The sequence below is a fragment of the Cyprinodon variegatus genome, unplaced genomic scaffold (assembly GCF_000732505.1).
Source record: "Cyprinodon variegatus isolate N-32 unplaced genomic scaffold, C_variegatus-1.0 Scaffold298, whole genome shotgun sequence".
Lineage (NCBI taxonomy): Eukaryota > Metazoa > Chordata > Actinopteri > Cyprinodontiformes > Cyprinodontidae > Cyprinodon > Cyprinodon variegatus.
The window spans coordinates 70,844-86,087 of record NW_015150751.1 but is presented as its reverse complement, the minus strand read 5'-3'; the positions used below and the strand labels follow the sequence as shown (position 1 = coordinate 86,087).

General features: G+C 39.0%; 1 protein-coding gene across 2 annotated transcripts in view; it reads left to right on the top strand.

Annotated features, from left to right (window-relative positions):
- phf21b (PHD finger protein 21B) overlaps positions 1 to 15,244 on the top strand; it is an 82,568-nt gene that overhangs the window by 30,905 nt on the left and 36,419 nt on the right. The window contains exon 1 of one of the 2 annotated variants that reach the window (XM_015383941.1): positions 2,846 to 3,026. The exons of the other annotated variant lie outside the window; for it this stretch is intronic. The gene's annotated coding sequence lies outside the window, so the exon portion shown is untranslated. Of the gene's footprint in view, positions 1 to 2,845; positions 3,027 to 15,244 lie in introns of those variants that run through there. 2 annotated transcript variants of the gene reach the window in all.

Below are 15,244 nucleotides of genomic sequence, written 5' to 3'. Positions count from 1 at the left end.
ATCCAGCTTCCTCCTCCTCTCAGCCTCGTCTCCTCTACAGGATCCACTTTACATTTTGGGATGTTTCTGTTTGGAAAAGCTTTTCACCTGAGCAACAAATGATCCCAGTCAGTCTCTTTCCAAACCAGTAAAACTGATTCAGTCTGCGGAGATGTTTGTTAACCTGGTGAAGGTGTGAGCGGAGAGGGTTTCGTTACAAAGTTTAAAACCGATGCTGCCCTTATCCCAGTAACGCTTTAAATCTTCTCCTTGTTTGGTTTTCTCTCTCCTGATAACCTTTGATAAAGATGTAAAGGCTAAAACCTCCTGCTTCTTCTAATTTCAGCCGTCGGCGTTTCAGAGAATAAATCTGAAATCTATAAAAAGTCTGTTTGGCCTTTTTAATGGCAGGATTAAAGGCGAAAGGCTTAAACTAAAGTGAAACCTGTGGACCACGGCGTTATGCGTCGCTAAGGTCCAGCTGCATCTGAGCCGAGCCTCGTTCTGCCGCCTCATATCAGCTCCGGTTTTATGAAGATGTTTGATTCAGGAGTAAAATAGTGGAAAACTAGGATGCGAGTCTGAGTCACTCACCTAAAAATATCCGCCGTGCGGTTTCTGTTCTTTCTGCTGGGTTGCTCTGACCTGTGAGTCAGAACTCCAGCTGGAGCGGCTTTCTGAGGGGGACCGGGGGGCATGAGCGGGTCGGGGTCAGAGCGATCCAAAATGGCTGCAGTGACTGGAAACAGATTTCCAAATAAGAGTTTAAAACTCAGATCAATCAGATTTTTTTCCTTTGAGCCTCAGATAAAGACGACTATGATTTCATCTTATGCACAAAATGAGAGACTTTTAGTCCTAAAACGATGAGAACTAAAAGTAAAAAGCATTCAGACCTTGAAGCTAACATTGTTCGTTTTTTTCTCCAAACTTCCATAGTCTGGATATCTTCTGAACGAGTAACTTTATCTTTTTTTAAACATTTGCCATCAGAATATTTTTCCTCTGAAAGGCAGAACAAAAAGGTTTCTTTGTGGAGCTGCTGATCACTTTCTCTGTCGGCTCCTTCAAAGAGCTTTTGTTCAGGTTTGTAATGAGTGGAAGAACTCCTGACGCCCTCAGAAACAGAAACAAAGCTGCAGAGTTTCAGAGGAAGTCTTCATGCAAACACTTCTGTATTCTGATTGATTCTCTCTGATGCTGCACACTTAAAAAATTAAACATCAGGCTATTTTTTTATATTTTAAAACCAACTTTTGGAACACTTGCACTTAGAAACTCAGAAGCTGATCAAATATGGGGTTAAATATCGGTGGGGTGGCCGATGTCCGATATTCAGTTTTAAGGCCGATACCGATTGGGGGCCGATTATATCGTGCATCCTTAGTTGTGGTTCTGGCTTTGAGGGTTTGAACTTTACATCTCTTTGGTTCAATGCATCTCCTCATCGTTCTTTTCCTCTCTGCTGCAGCCAGAAGATGGCATGATTCAGTTTCCTCGCCTGCCTCTCTATTAATAACCCGGCTGTGCTTTTAAAAGTGAGAGTCTGTAAATAAACGGCGTGGCTCTGGATGGGAAGCAGAACCTCATGAGTGGAGCTTCTCCGAATGTGACGGGAGCATATTTCTTCACCGGCTGAGCTCTGATCTCCTGTTCTGAGTTTAGATCCGGGGTGACGGCGTTCTTCATATTTGCTCCTGGAGGAGAGAGAGGAGTCAACAGAACAGAAGTAAAATCGTTCTCCTCGGGCCCTTAGAGGGAAAACAATCCATTTGCTTAATCACAGCTCTTAAAGTGTGCAGCCAAGTTGCCTGGTAACTAAGCGAGAGCTGAAGCGGTCGACTTTGGAGTCGTATTTAACCAAAGCAGCAGGAGGACGTGTTAAAATGCTGACATGTTCAAGGCCTGAAAGCAGCCTGGACAGGAGCTTTGAGTCAGGAAGTCACCTGATGAGCATCCTACCTTCATCAGGTGCTTGTTCTTTAAATATAAAGAGGACATTTATGCTATTGGTGATAAAATTAGTTTTATCTTTGAAAATCAGAAATATTTTGTGCAGCAAGAGGAAAAGCTGGGAAAAGAAAGCATGAAACTTTTGGCTGTTCTGTGTCAGAATGTGAACTATAACCATCCATGGATCCAGTCTGTGATGATTATTCTTCAGATTCTTGGTTTTTGTTGTAACGCATTCAGCTCTGGGCTTTGACTAGGCCATTCTCAGACATTATTGGATCTTAATCTATTAATGTTGAGGCGTTTGTTTCCATAAAAGGATCCTTTCAGGATTATTTCTTAGCGCTGTCCAGCTTCATTGTTAATGTTTGATAACGTCCATCCTTATTCTACTTGTAGAAACATTTTTTTTGACCTTCTGATTTTTCACATAAAGTCTATGAAGTAGAATTAAAGGGAATGATTGATCATCGGTCTAGAAGCTGCTTTCAGGTGTTTTTTCTGGAGGAGAGGAAAAAAAGCAGGTTTACTCTTGAACTAAAACAGAAGTAGTTTATTCTGAATAACTAATGCATGCTGTGTGTTTTTATTCCATTTAGTTAATCTTGTAACTGAGACCAGCTTGATGGGGAAATAGCTCCTAAAGCGCATCATCCAAACTGATTCTGATTTATTTCTCTGTGTGTCGGAGAATCACGGCTGGAGGAGCAGTTTGTCGTCTTCAAAACGGTTCAGATTTGAGTTGTTTGCAGGCGAAGAAGAGGTGGATAATGTTTAGGAGATGAATTGATGTGTGAAAGAGGAGGAAGAGGAGGGGGCGGGTTGGTGGTAGTGGTGAGAGGGGTCCTTGCTCTGGATGTCAGCAGCTAACAAAGAGCTCTGCATAACAAACGGGGCTTTAATTTGTTTTTCCTCGACAAGGTCGCTGTGAGCGATGGCTCACGGGCAGCGATGGGACGCTGTTGAGCGATGAGGAGGAGGAGAAAGGATGAAGAGGCCTGAAGGGAGGCGATTGCAAAAGAAGTCGGGTTTTCCTATTTAAACTGAGAGCATCTAAACGCATCAAACCAGTAGGAGAGCAGGAATGAGGGCAGGTACGAATGACTGGTGAGATGCTTTGCTGTCTCCATGACAACGGACTAAAGATGCTTATGGATGCTTATTGAAGATGGAGAAACTTCTCTTAAGATTTTATGTGGATCATTTTCTCTTTCTTTGATCATTTTTCTTTTATTTGTAAAACTGCTGATTTATGTTTAAAACTACATTCATGGCTTCTTTCCTGCATCAGTGAATTTGTTGCACCAAGTTCCGTCGGTTTGATCCTAAAACCTTTCATCGTGTTTACCAGGGAGTACGTTTTAAAACATCTTCTCTAAAAAGAGTCAAAAACACCAAAATTTGACCTTTTATTTAAAAAAGATTAGAATTGGTCATAAAAGGAAACCGAGAGGATTGTTTAAAATCTGATCTAAAACTGATCTATGATCTCTGAAGCACTCGTCGGCCTCATTAACGACTATTTTCTTTAGCTGAATCCAGAAATATATCATAAAGGCTTTAAATCGTTTGAATTAAATTAATAGTTGGTTTGGAATAAAGCAGGTGGTTTTATTACAAAAAACTGTTTAAAGGGGACAGAGATTTGAATTTAATCTGTTAAGTGTTAAACTCATCCTAAATTTTAAGCTGCTTTAAATCACATATCCAATAATCGACTTTATTAGGTAGTGATAACTCGGTCAGTGAAAAGTTATATTTTATCAGCCATTTTAAAATTTACAGCAAGACTGTAATTTTAACCACTAGGTGGCGCTATACCTGTAACCTCCAGATTAAGTTCCGCTAAAAACAACTGGTGATACTGCAGCTTAGATGAATGACCGGTTCTCCCTCAGTGGTTAAAGGTAGAATGGAGGATATTCATGAAGTTTAGAAAAGGCCCGCCCTCTCTACGTTTAAATAAAAATGCTCAACGCTGAGCCCGCTCCCGAGAGGGAACGCCTATTAGGCACGTGCAAGAACGTGCACAAGCCCATTTCTCCTCGTGCACGCTCTGTTCAAATGTTGCTGTTTTATCGCTTATCCAAGCTTAATTTCCAAAAGAAGAATTGCAATTTTTCCACTATGTCAGTGAAAATGGGGAACAAACACGTAGGATGGCCTTACGTAAACCTATCATCAGAATGACCCATTATACCCTGAAGTACCTGATGGCCGACCAGTTTGGACCAGCTCACTGGGAAGTCATGGAGTTAAGACTTTAGATTAAATCTCACATCAGAAAAGCAGAAATAAGTCTAAGCTGGGGCTGCAACTAATGATTATTTTACATATCGACTAATCTGTTAATTATTTTATTGATTAATCAATCAATAATCGGATAGCAAAAGGTTATTTAAAAAAGACTTCCTGCAAAATAAAACCAAGTGAAAATAAAGCTTTGCAAATGGAGGAGTTCTGAATAGAGCAGATTGACAGACGATAAAGATTTTTATCTAAATGCAAAATGTTTACATTATTTTTCCTTATAATTTTGCTATAACTACTGCTTTAAGTGGGTCGCTCTTTTTACTCACCAGTTAACAATCAAAAATTAGTTAAAAATTTCAATAATTGATTAATCTGATTAATTGTTTCAGCCCTAATCTGATCAGGTAAGGGTCGGATCGGTTTAATTTAACAGCAGCCATAAGCTTAGTTAGCGCTCGTGTTAAAGGTTAGCTTGACTGCCATAAGGTAGCGCTGTGGGTCACATGACTCATTCAGTGATGGATCTGACCCTCTCCAGTTACAGGGCATGGTTTCTTGGTGAATATTGACCTGAATATATTTCAATTAAAGCTTATACTTGAGTCAGACTTTAGGGAGTGTTGCTTCAGGGAAATATTTTTGAAACTAAATACAAAAACTGTCCCAAAAATGTTCAAAAAAAATGATCTGGCTCGGAGCTCGTCTGCCTGGCTGTGTGTTTCCTGGACGGGGCCGCCTGTGGAGCTGGTTGACAGTTGCCTTTTGTATCTATGCTTCTTTTTCTATGTCTGCTTCTGTCTCCTTGAACCCCAGTGGGCCTCAGCAGATGGCCGCTCACACTGAGCCTGGTTCTGCTGGAGGTTTCTTCCTGTTCAAAGGGAGTTTTTCCTCTCCACTGTCGCTACAAGCATGCTTAGTGTGAGGGATTGCTGAAGAGTCAATGAGTCGATGCAATCAGCTGGTTTTCCTTAGATAGAAAACTTTGAATCAATCTGACTGGATGATCTGGTGAACTGTATAGTTCCTTTAGATGACATGTTGTGAATTGGAGCTATAGAAATAAACTGAAACTAAATATTAGTTCCTCCCTCATGCTGTCTGTGTGCTGATAGGCAGCAATTTGTATTCTGAGACCTGTCAGCATATTTTATGCTACTAGATTTATTGATATTTTCACATTCTAACTTTTGCTTTACAGAATTTTAATCCAATTTTGAAGTGATTAACAACATATCTCTACTGAACTCCTAAATTTAACTGAAATAAGAGTAAAACCAAATAAAATGCATCCATTAAATGAGACCTGAACTAAACATAAAGCCAAGACTTGAGTTTAAACTCTCTCAAACATCCATCATTATGAATTTGTCTGCTTAAAGGAGCTTTTTTAAAACATGTAAGGATTCAGCACTACGTTGAAAATAACTGCGTAGGTAACTTTGATCGCTTGTCTGTTTTTTTTCAGTCTGAAGATCCTTCAGGTGAATCCAGCTGTTTCTGCTGGTTGGAAACAACTTTGTTCCCGCTGCTTTTCTTCTGCAGCTTCTCTGGGACTCATTTAACCCTCGGTTCACACAAAGCATCACAACCTCTCTGCCCTCTGACACACATTGTGTTTCTACATGCTGTCTGCAGGAGGAACCAGCTGCTTTGTTAGCCGCTCTATGGAAATTTGAGAGGTGCACAGAAAACTGAGAGCTGCAGAATGAGGCTCGTTTTTATGAGTGGAATTAAAATCACTATTCAGTCAGTGTTATTTCGAAAAGCCGTACTTTCTGGTACCTTAAATTAATTCCCTATTACTGGGTTGCTTATCGAGTGCTGCACAGACACAAAGATGCAGACAAACGGTGCAAAGCAATTAAAAATAAATGGAGTTTCAGGGAAAAAGTGCCTGAGAGAGCATGTTGGTCTGCAGCCGAGTTTATTTTTGTTTTGTTTTTTTGCTGCTATGGACTTTTTGTCACCATCCTGGGGCGCCATCAGCCTAAACGGCGAAATTAACCCAATTATTTAGAGCGAGCTGAAGTGGCGCTGCTGCCTTCAGGCTCCGTGGTTTTTCTGAGCACTGAGTGATGTGTCTGGTTTTCAGCTCACGGGTCCTGATGAAAGTGATGACTCGGTTGTTTTAATGTGACACAAGCTGCACGTCAGAGTGAAACTTCTGGCAGAAAAAGCAAAGCCTCGGCACAATTTTTGTCCCCCGCCGTCAAGAAAGAGGCAACAATAGTTCAAAGAGAGGCCTGTTTCCGTAGCAACATGCCAAATATAACAAGGCTGTGATGAGGAATTGTAAGACTGAAGCATATCTGTAGTCATGATCTATAGTCCTACTATTGTCTCTCCAAAATCTGTGGACAAGCTAAAAAAAATAAAATCAGATGTAGAACTGGTATAAAACACGATAAAAACCTCTGAGGCTTTTTAAAATAGATCAAGGACACATATTAAACAAAAAAAATGGTTCATGATCTGCACTGAAAACCAATGTGAAACAGTGAAATCACTGGCAGTTTAATCTGGACCTGCTCCAGAAAAACTATTCAATTATTCTAAAATAGTCTGAATACTTTTAAATCCACAAAGAACATAACTGTTAAAATAATTTAGCAAAATAAAAGCAAGACTTAACTGAAAAAAAAAAGAGTCAAACTGTTTGAATCGCTCATAGAAACGTACTTTCCTAAAGAAGATTAGCAATTTCTCCACCATGTCCAACTCACCACTGGTAAGAGAAAATGGGGACGAGCACGAAGGACGGCCTTAAAAACATCACTAGAATGATTGACAGTTAGGAGGACCACTTATAAAGATGATCCACCTGGAAAAAGAACATTCTCCATTATACCTTAAAATCATTTTCAGTTTACTAGAAATAACTTTTTTCCTACCGTATTTTCACGACTATAAGGCGCATATAAACGTCTTTTTTTCCCCCTCAAAATGTACGTTGCGTCCTATGGTGCGGCGCGCCCTATGTGTGTTGTTACTGCGGACGTTTGAGACCACCATGAGAATGTTAAAGGGGGAAGTGTGGGCGTGGATTTTTTTCCACTCACCATCGCGATTTTGATCAATGTACCAGTTAGTTCTGACGGGCGGCTGAAGCAGCTTTGCTGCTCTGGCTGCGTGGTGCTAAAGTGCGTCTGACGCGCGTCGGGCGGAGCTTCACTATCCTTTCTCTGCCTTGCAGCTATATTTGCTGTGATCAGTGGGAATAAAGTAGTTTTATTATGTTTTTAAGTGAGAATCCATCTGAAAACCTAATCACTGCAGTTAGTTCATTCAGATTATCATCCTGCCTTCAATATTATTTCTGTCAGAGCCGCTCAGACCCCCACATACCAGCGGTGCGCCGACAGTAGGAATCCCATTCAACAGCAGCCTCTGGCCGGGTCGCCTCCTGGCGGTTCACCGCGGCGGCTGGTAGGTGTTTTTCATCTAAATAATCCAAACTGCAGGCAGCAGGATAATAAAAGCCAACATATTCTGCCGGCAGATTTCTGCATTTTAAGTTAATTTAGGCGTCAATAAACTGTTTCAGAGGAGCGATCACAGCGCTCTGTGTCATCAGCGATGTGTCTGTCTCACGGCCAGCTCCCAGGTTTGATTAATACTTTGTAATAAATACATGTATAAAGCACAATCATACTCAGTTTAGCTCCCGCTCTATTTTTAAATACGCAGTAGAGGTATTTAAACATAGTACCGGTATATAAAACCCACGCCCTATTGTCCGGTGCGCCTTATGTGTGTTAAATACAGAAATGGCAACATAACTGAGAGTGCGCCTTTTAGTACGGTGCGCCTTATGGTCGGGAAAATACGGTACTTGAAAGTAGTCAGAAAACCAATGAAAACTATAAAAACCTCAAACTTCTTAAGAATCATACTTTTTATTTAGAGCTTATTGTACCTTATTTGGAGAATTTATCTTCCGCATTTTTACCAAACCGTTTTTTTGTTTCAGGGTCTGAAAAGGTCGAGTTTTGCTCTCCTCACCAAAATCTAGGCCACCCAACAGCAGTCCCAATGTCTGCCTAACGGTAACTTAACTATCGTCAAATTCAAATCTAGAAAACAATTTGATAAAAGGCTTTATTATCATTTTACGACATATAAAACACTATATGGATTGGCAGCAGTTTGTATTAAGACATTAAAATAAGATGAGCCTCTAACTGAAAAGACAACAAAAAAAATGTAGTTTTGATGCATTTACCAACAAAAACATATTTTTATTTTTGTTTTTACAGTGTTGAATTAAATCTGTGTAATGGATCCCGGGTTAAACTAAAACCAGTTTATAGCAGAACATATTCTAATCTGAACAGAACTGGTCCAGAACCAGTTTAAACCCAGACTGAAACAGGCCAGAATGATGCAGAGTTTAAATGTTTGAGTTTAAGAAACATTTCCTTGCTTCTCTCTATAGATATTGATTTGAAACTGAAAAGTCGAGATATTTTCTTTCTAATTGGATCTGAGGGGAATGATGAAGAATTGGATTATAGGTCAGATTAATCAGAGTTTATCCAGCCGGCTGCTTTGCATGCAGCTCTATCATGGTGCAGACTTCCCCGTTTGATTTGACCTTTTCATAGAGAAAATCTGCTCCTGGTTGAACTTCTGCAGGTTATTTATCCATTTTTCTGCAGACATCTTTATCCAAGCTAGAAATGTTTGCATTTACTTCATGTTCTGCTGCTTTCTGTGGGGAGATATTGATCTTAAGTAAAGTTGCTGATGAAATGAACAGAAATGAGAATGAAATCTCTTCTAACCGTTATTCAGGCTGCAGAGGAGCAGAGATTGAGTCAGAAAATTGCTTCTTCGGTAGAAATGAAGGTTCAGTGAAAATTGGAATCCTGTGAAACATTATGTGCTGGAACATTACGCGGAAATGATCAAAGCTATGAGGAATTGCTCTTGTTGGGAAAACGGAGCGTCGTGTACAAAGGCTCCATTTCACTCAGAAACCTTTTCTCACAGACGAAAGACTAAATTTAGCCTTAAAACATCCAGAGAGACTCGGCCAGCTGAAGACTGCAGCAGGTTAAAAACACTCATGTTATGTGATTTCCAGGAAGCTGTTTTTGCTTAGTTTCTCTGAAGGACAGCTGAACGGTTTAAGCTGAACACGTCGCTCTTTTCCATCCAATCTTTAGTTTATTTTGCCTCCATTGTTCAAGCAGATGAAACCTGATGCAGGCGGGCGTAAAAAAACACCATAATGATGTAAAAAGCTTGAAACCAGCATACCAATATTTTTAGCACTGCTAACTGCTTCACAATGTCTTACAATTGTGGAAAGTAAACTGGGGTTTAAACCTAAATAAAAAACTCAATCAAACCAAATAAAATGAAAATAAAGTGACATCTGAAGCCTTCAGAAAGAGCATTTTAGTGGCTCATTAGTCAGGGGAACAATCTATTTCCTAATGGTAAATCTTTGTGTGGAGGACATCCAAAATAACTTCTGGCCAGAGAAAAAACCCGTAATATGTAGCCAACGTTTGGAAGAAGAATGTTTTCAAGATGACTTGGATAATGGGTCTTTTGCACGTGGCATCACGCCCTGTGCATTGTGGGTAATTAGCGCCATATTGGGGGGTTACCGTGCGAGAAATTAGAGCTGCTATTCAAGCGTCCCGAGGAGATTTACCTTTTCTTTTGTAAATTAAAATGGCTCGTTCTTGTTGTGTTTTTTACTAACTTTGTCCCAGTTCTCCCCATTTTTTTTTTTTTACCAAAACCAACAAAAAAACCACCTATATATTTGCTATGAACCTTAATTTTCCAGGGGTCACAAGATTAAATGTATTTAGCATGTAAAAGAGCTTTATGTACTTTGAGTTTAATAATTTTGGAAGCTTTTTGCCGCCTGATAGGTTCGGATGCACCATCATTTACACTTAGATAAAGCTGTGAAGTGAGACTTGTACAAGTTTGACTAACATCTTCCCTTTGTGGTGATCAGTGTTAGTGCATCCTTCTGGTTGAAATGAGTGTAAATCTTGCACCCAACCATTATTAAACAGTCCATGAGCGTCCAGAGATTTATAGTTCAGAATTCTTCCAGTGTATATGCACTAACACCATTAACAAGATACTAATTATGTCAATATTTGTAGTTGGTGGAAATGACGAGGGAACGGCTGTCCATGCTTTAGCTGCTAGCTCATACGGATCTATATTGCTAATTGAGGTTAGCTTAGCTAAATACCGGTCTCTGGCGTCATCGCGGCTTTACTGTCAATACTTGAACTCAAATTAACTTCATTTAGGCAGCGATTAGGCAGGTTACCCTCCAACATGGCGCCTCCTTNATTTCAGATTTAAAGAACTTTCAGAAGGTTATATTCTCAATATGATCAAACTTTTCCTTTAATCGGTCCTCAAACTGTCGAAATAATAATGCATCTTGATAAATTTACTTGATGTTAATGTATTTTGATTGAATATTTGACAAATCTGTCCCCAGTTGTTGGTCTAATTTAGTCATTTAGGTGGATAACCTGTAAAGGGACGTAATAAACAGTATTTTTCTGACTTATTTAAAAAAATAAAATAAAAACAGAGCAGAAATAAAAGGAATTGTCAGAGAAATGAAGCTGAAGCTGGTGGTGTTTCAGCTAGTCTGTGTGACAGAGCTGCTGATGGATTTATCCGACTCCATAATGTTCTGTGATAATAGCAGCGACCTGAGGTGTTTCCCCTCCTATCAGACAGAACTCGGTCAGCAGGATCTCAGATCAGTCTCTTCAGCCTGTAATGGATTTTTTTTCAGTCCTTGTTCCTTCGTGAGCAGCCGCAGAGACGGAAGACAATTTCATTTACCTGCACCTAATGAAAAGATGGTTTGCAGTGTGATAGTGGGAGACGGAGTGGGACGTCGTCTTCATGCCTGTAGCTGCGGCTTCAGAGCTGAAATGAATGAATGAATGAATCATCTTGGGCTCCTGGAGGCAAACTGAGAGACCCGTCTGCATCTGCAGCTCCGCAAACTCCAATCATTCTTCCTGTGGAGACCTGCTGTCTACAGTTTCCCTCATCTTTAGATGCAGCACAGGGAGGAATAGTAGGCAGGTGCAGACTGAAATAAGGAAAGTGTAAAACCTTTCTGCTCTAAATGGCTGCAGATGTAAACAGGAATCTGCTCTTGTACGTTTGTGTGGGCGCCGTGGCTTTAAAAGCTTTCTGCTCTTTATTCATTCAGGAGGTAAAAAGCAAGAAAAGAACCAATGAGTGTTTTTTATATTCAGCAAGGCGAACGAGGAGTTAAACTTCAGAAGCTTTTATAAAGAAGCATTAAGGTGGAATGAAGGCAAGTCGATTTGTTTTTCTTATTCAGTCACAAGGAAAGGTAACAGGAAAGAAACCGGAGGCCTGTTTGCTTCATTTATCCTTGAACATTAATGAGTTTAATACTTGGTGTATTCTGAACCTTCTCTGAATGGGTGTTTGGTTTTTATAAAGATTTCAGCTGCTTGTGGCGCGTGCAGTGACATCACATTAAGGGGAAAATGGCAAATGATTGAATCAGGTTTTCTACTCGGTGTATTTTCACAAAGACTGAGATGAAACTGACTCACCTAAGGAGGGGGGGGGCAATATTTTACATTTACATAATGTTTGAATGCAGTTTATTTTTGGCATTTTCAATACATTTAAATAGAAGCATTATTTTTAAAAGTACATACATTTTAATACATTTTATAAAGAAAAACTTGTTTTTATGTGTGTACTACTTGTTTACTACTGGTGGTTGGCTTTGGTCGCAGTACCGCCACCTTCTGCTCTGGAGTGTAAACGATTCGCCTATGAGAAAAAGGAGCAGCGCATGAACCGAACGCAACACAGGCGAACCGAACCGAGACAGTCGAACCGAACGGAGACAGATGAACCGAACGGTTCTGGCGGTTTTCATAAACATACAAATATATAGTTTTATTTATTTTTTATGAAATACTTAGGAAAACTATTAATGGGACCCGTTAAGAAAAAACAGTTCCAAGGATAAAGCCTTGTAGAACTCCTTTTTAATATTGAGGGATATTATCTAATTTTGATTCTGTCCTGTTAAAGTTTGAATTCTAAATAATTTTTTAAATATTGCATTTACACTAAGGACTAATTGAAATGCTAAATATTTCTAAATTAGACTCTGTGACTCAAATATTAGCTAAACATAAACCGTGTTTAACTGCGTTAAAAATAAAGTTCACAAAGGGACAGTTTTTTTTATACATTATGTTTGTTTCTTAATTTCAAAATATAAAGATAAAATTGTGAAATAATGAACCTTTGATGGTCTCTGTACATTCAAAGTGTTTTTTGTTTTTTGTTTTAAGAACTAGTTTACATTTGTTTGTAGGTTAAAAAGGTTTATCTGTTATGTTTTTTTTTACTAAAGCTTAATCCAACCTTTAAGGCTCAGATTCTTTCTTGTTTTTTTTAGGGCTGATTTTTATATTTTCCGCTTCTGAATTAATTTTATATTATTTCTTAACGATCACTTCTTACAATGAAAGATAGTTTAAAATAAAAAAAATTGGATCTTTCACTCTTCTTACAGCCACCATCAACTACTATTACTTGTTGAATCCTAGTGTAATACTAGCATCTATATGTGGCATTACTGCACTGTCATGTAATCCAGGTAACGGCTCAAAGGATTTTTAATACCAGCCATCCAATTTCAGATCGGACCGAATCATTTCTAAATCTTGAAAACTTAAATTTGAATGGGTTCTAATTTCTTAATCCGTCCCCAGCCGTTTATCTGTCTGCATCGACCAATGTTGGTCATTTTGAAGCATATCAGTTTTAAGTAAAACTTGGCCTGAAAACGGCTGATGTTTACTTTGCATTTATTTGGCGGTTTTGTTTCAGGGATTCGGTCAATCGGTGTTTGTTTGGTCATGTGACGGCGACTGTGACCCAGCTCAGGATTTAAGGTGTTCAACTGGAGCAGAGAAGCTTCTTTGGGGTTTTCATGGTATCCAAAGTAGGGCTGGGCAATTTATTGCATTTGCAATATAATCACAATAAAAAAAAATCTGCTTTCAAATCGCAGAGGCATTCAGTTTTAGTCAAAATACATTTAACAAGAGCAAGAGACTAAATTTCCCCCTCCAGCCCTTTAGGTGGCAGTAATATGATTAAAGTGGGTATGCTGCCGCACAGAAAGGAAGACAGAGTTGCTGCTATCACCTTGATTAATCTGTTATAATAGAGGTAAGACCTTGTTTGTGCAAGTTTAACAATAAAGTTCTCCAACACTGGACTCTGGAGAAGGAGGCTTTCAAGGTCATGAAGAAACTGAAACCCTGGAGTAAAACATCAACATAAAATCACAATAAAATCCATATTGGTTGAAAATTATGGCAATTTTTATTTTTGGATAAATTGTTTTGCCTTTATTATACCTTTTATTTTTAAGTCATTAAGAACAAGTTCTTATTTACAATGGCGGCCTGACAAGCGGAGTAACCATTTAGGAAAAGGGAAGTGGGACAAAATGCAAAAAATAAATCAAAAAAACTCTAGTCACGCCCTAATCCAGAGATAAATAGAAGATATATTGGCAATATTAACATCTGGTATCTATTGGTGATTTTATCGGCGCATCCTTAGGAAGTCTACCAGTTGTTGACTAACTTTTCTTGCTTTAATATTCTTTGATTGAACTCTTTTATGCTGTAAAGTCTGACCTGTAATCTTAACTGGACTGATCCTTGGAAATCCTGCTGTAATTATGGTGCAGACTGTGTCCACTGGTGAGCTGAATGAAGCTCTCAGTCATTTTCACTGTAGCTAAGTGGCTTTTCTCCTGCTGGAGCTGCGAATATGTGCGAGCCACACTTCTAATTGAGCTCTGACATGTGGGCACATGTTTCAGCCTCATGCTACCATCAGCTGCTGACGCTCCAGGGACTGGCCTCCTTCCTCCTTCCTCCTCCTCAGGCTTCAGCCTCCTCACACCTCCTCTAGCCATCAGACGGCTGCCTGTCGTTTCCTGCCACTGACCTCCAACACCTCAGCTACTGTTATAATTTACTCCTCAGGCTGGCCTGTCTGGACTCGCCATCTTCTCGGTCGCCCTAATGTACATTTTTAGGAAGATAGCAGCTTTAGATGGCTTCCTCTGGACCGGTGACGAGTTAAAAAGAAAAATAAGGAAACATGTTAAAGAAAAAAGGTGAAACTTAAAAACAAAAACAGATTTAAAAGTGAATATTTATGGGGTCCAGTAGTTAAAGTTGATCCTGCTCAAATTGACAGGAAATGTTCAACGCAAGAGAGAAACAGTAAATTAAATAAAATTCCCCATTCGTTACAAGAAAATAAACTTTTAGATTATATTGAGCTTTTTTTTTAAACTCATAATCATTTTATAAACGCAACTTTTGATTTAGGTTTTATTTGATCAACCAAAACAAACTGGATATTTAAAATAAAATCTAAGGTTTTAATAAGTGTAAAATGTTTGTTGTGTTTTTGCACTGAGCCTTGTTTGATCCAACTCTAGCTCTCATCACCATAAACTCGTCACGGAGGGGAAAGCATCATGCTGTGGGACGCTGTCCTTCAGCACAGAGAGGGGGAACTTTCTGGAGCTAAACCCAGAACATTTCTGGAAGAAAACCAGTTGAAACAGCAGGAAAACATAAAAAACTAGCAAGTGTTTAAACGGCCTAGTCAAAGTCCAGACCTAAATCCTAGAGAACCTGTAAAGACTTGATGATTGATGCACATATAGGATCTCTATCTAATATAACAAAGCTTTTCTGTTGGATTTTCTAAGTATTTTATTTAATTATTTTCCTTCCATGTCACTATTATGTAATAATTTGTTATTCTGTTGCATAAAATAACCTTTTTTCAGTGAACTTTGTGGTCATACTGAGAAAAATCTGTTTTAAAGATGATTTTATCTGATCTATTTGAGACAAACTGGTTGTTTTTGCATTTTCCTTAAACGACAAACAGTTCTTCACTGTAACTAGAGTAAATATATATGACAACAAAAATTTATTCAGTGTTTAGAATATAT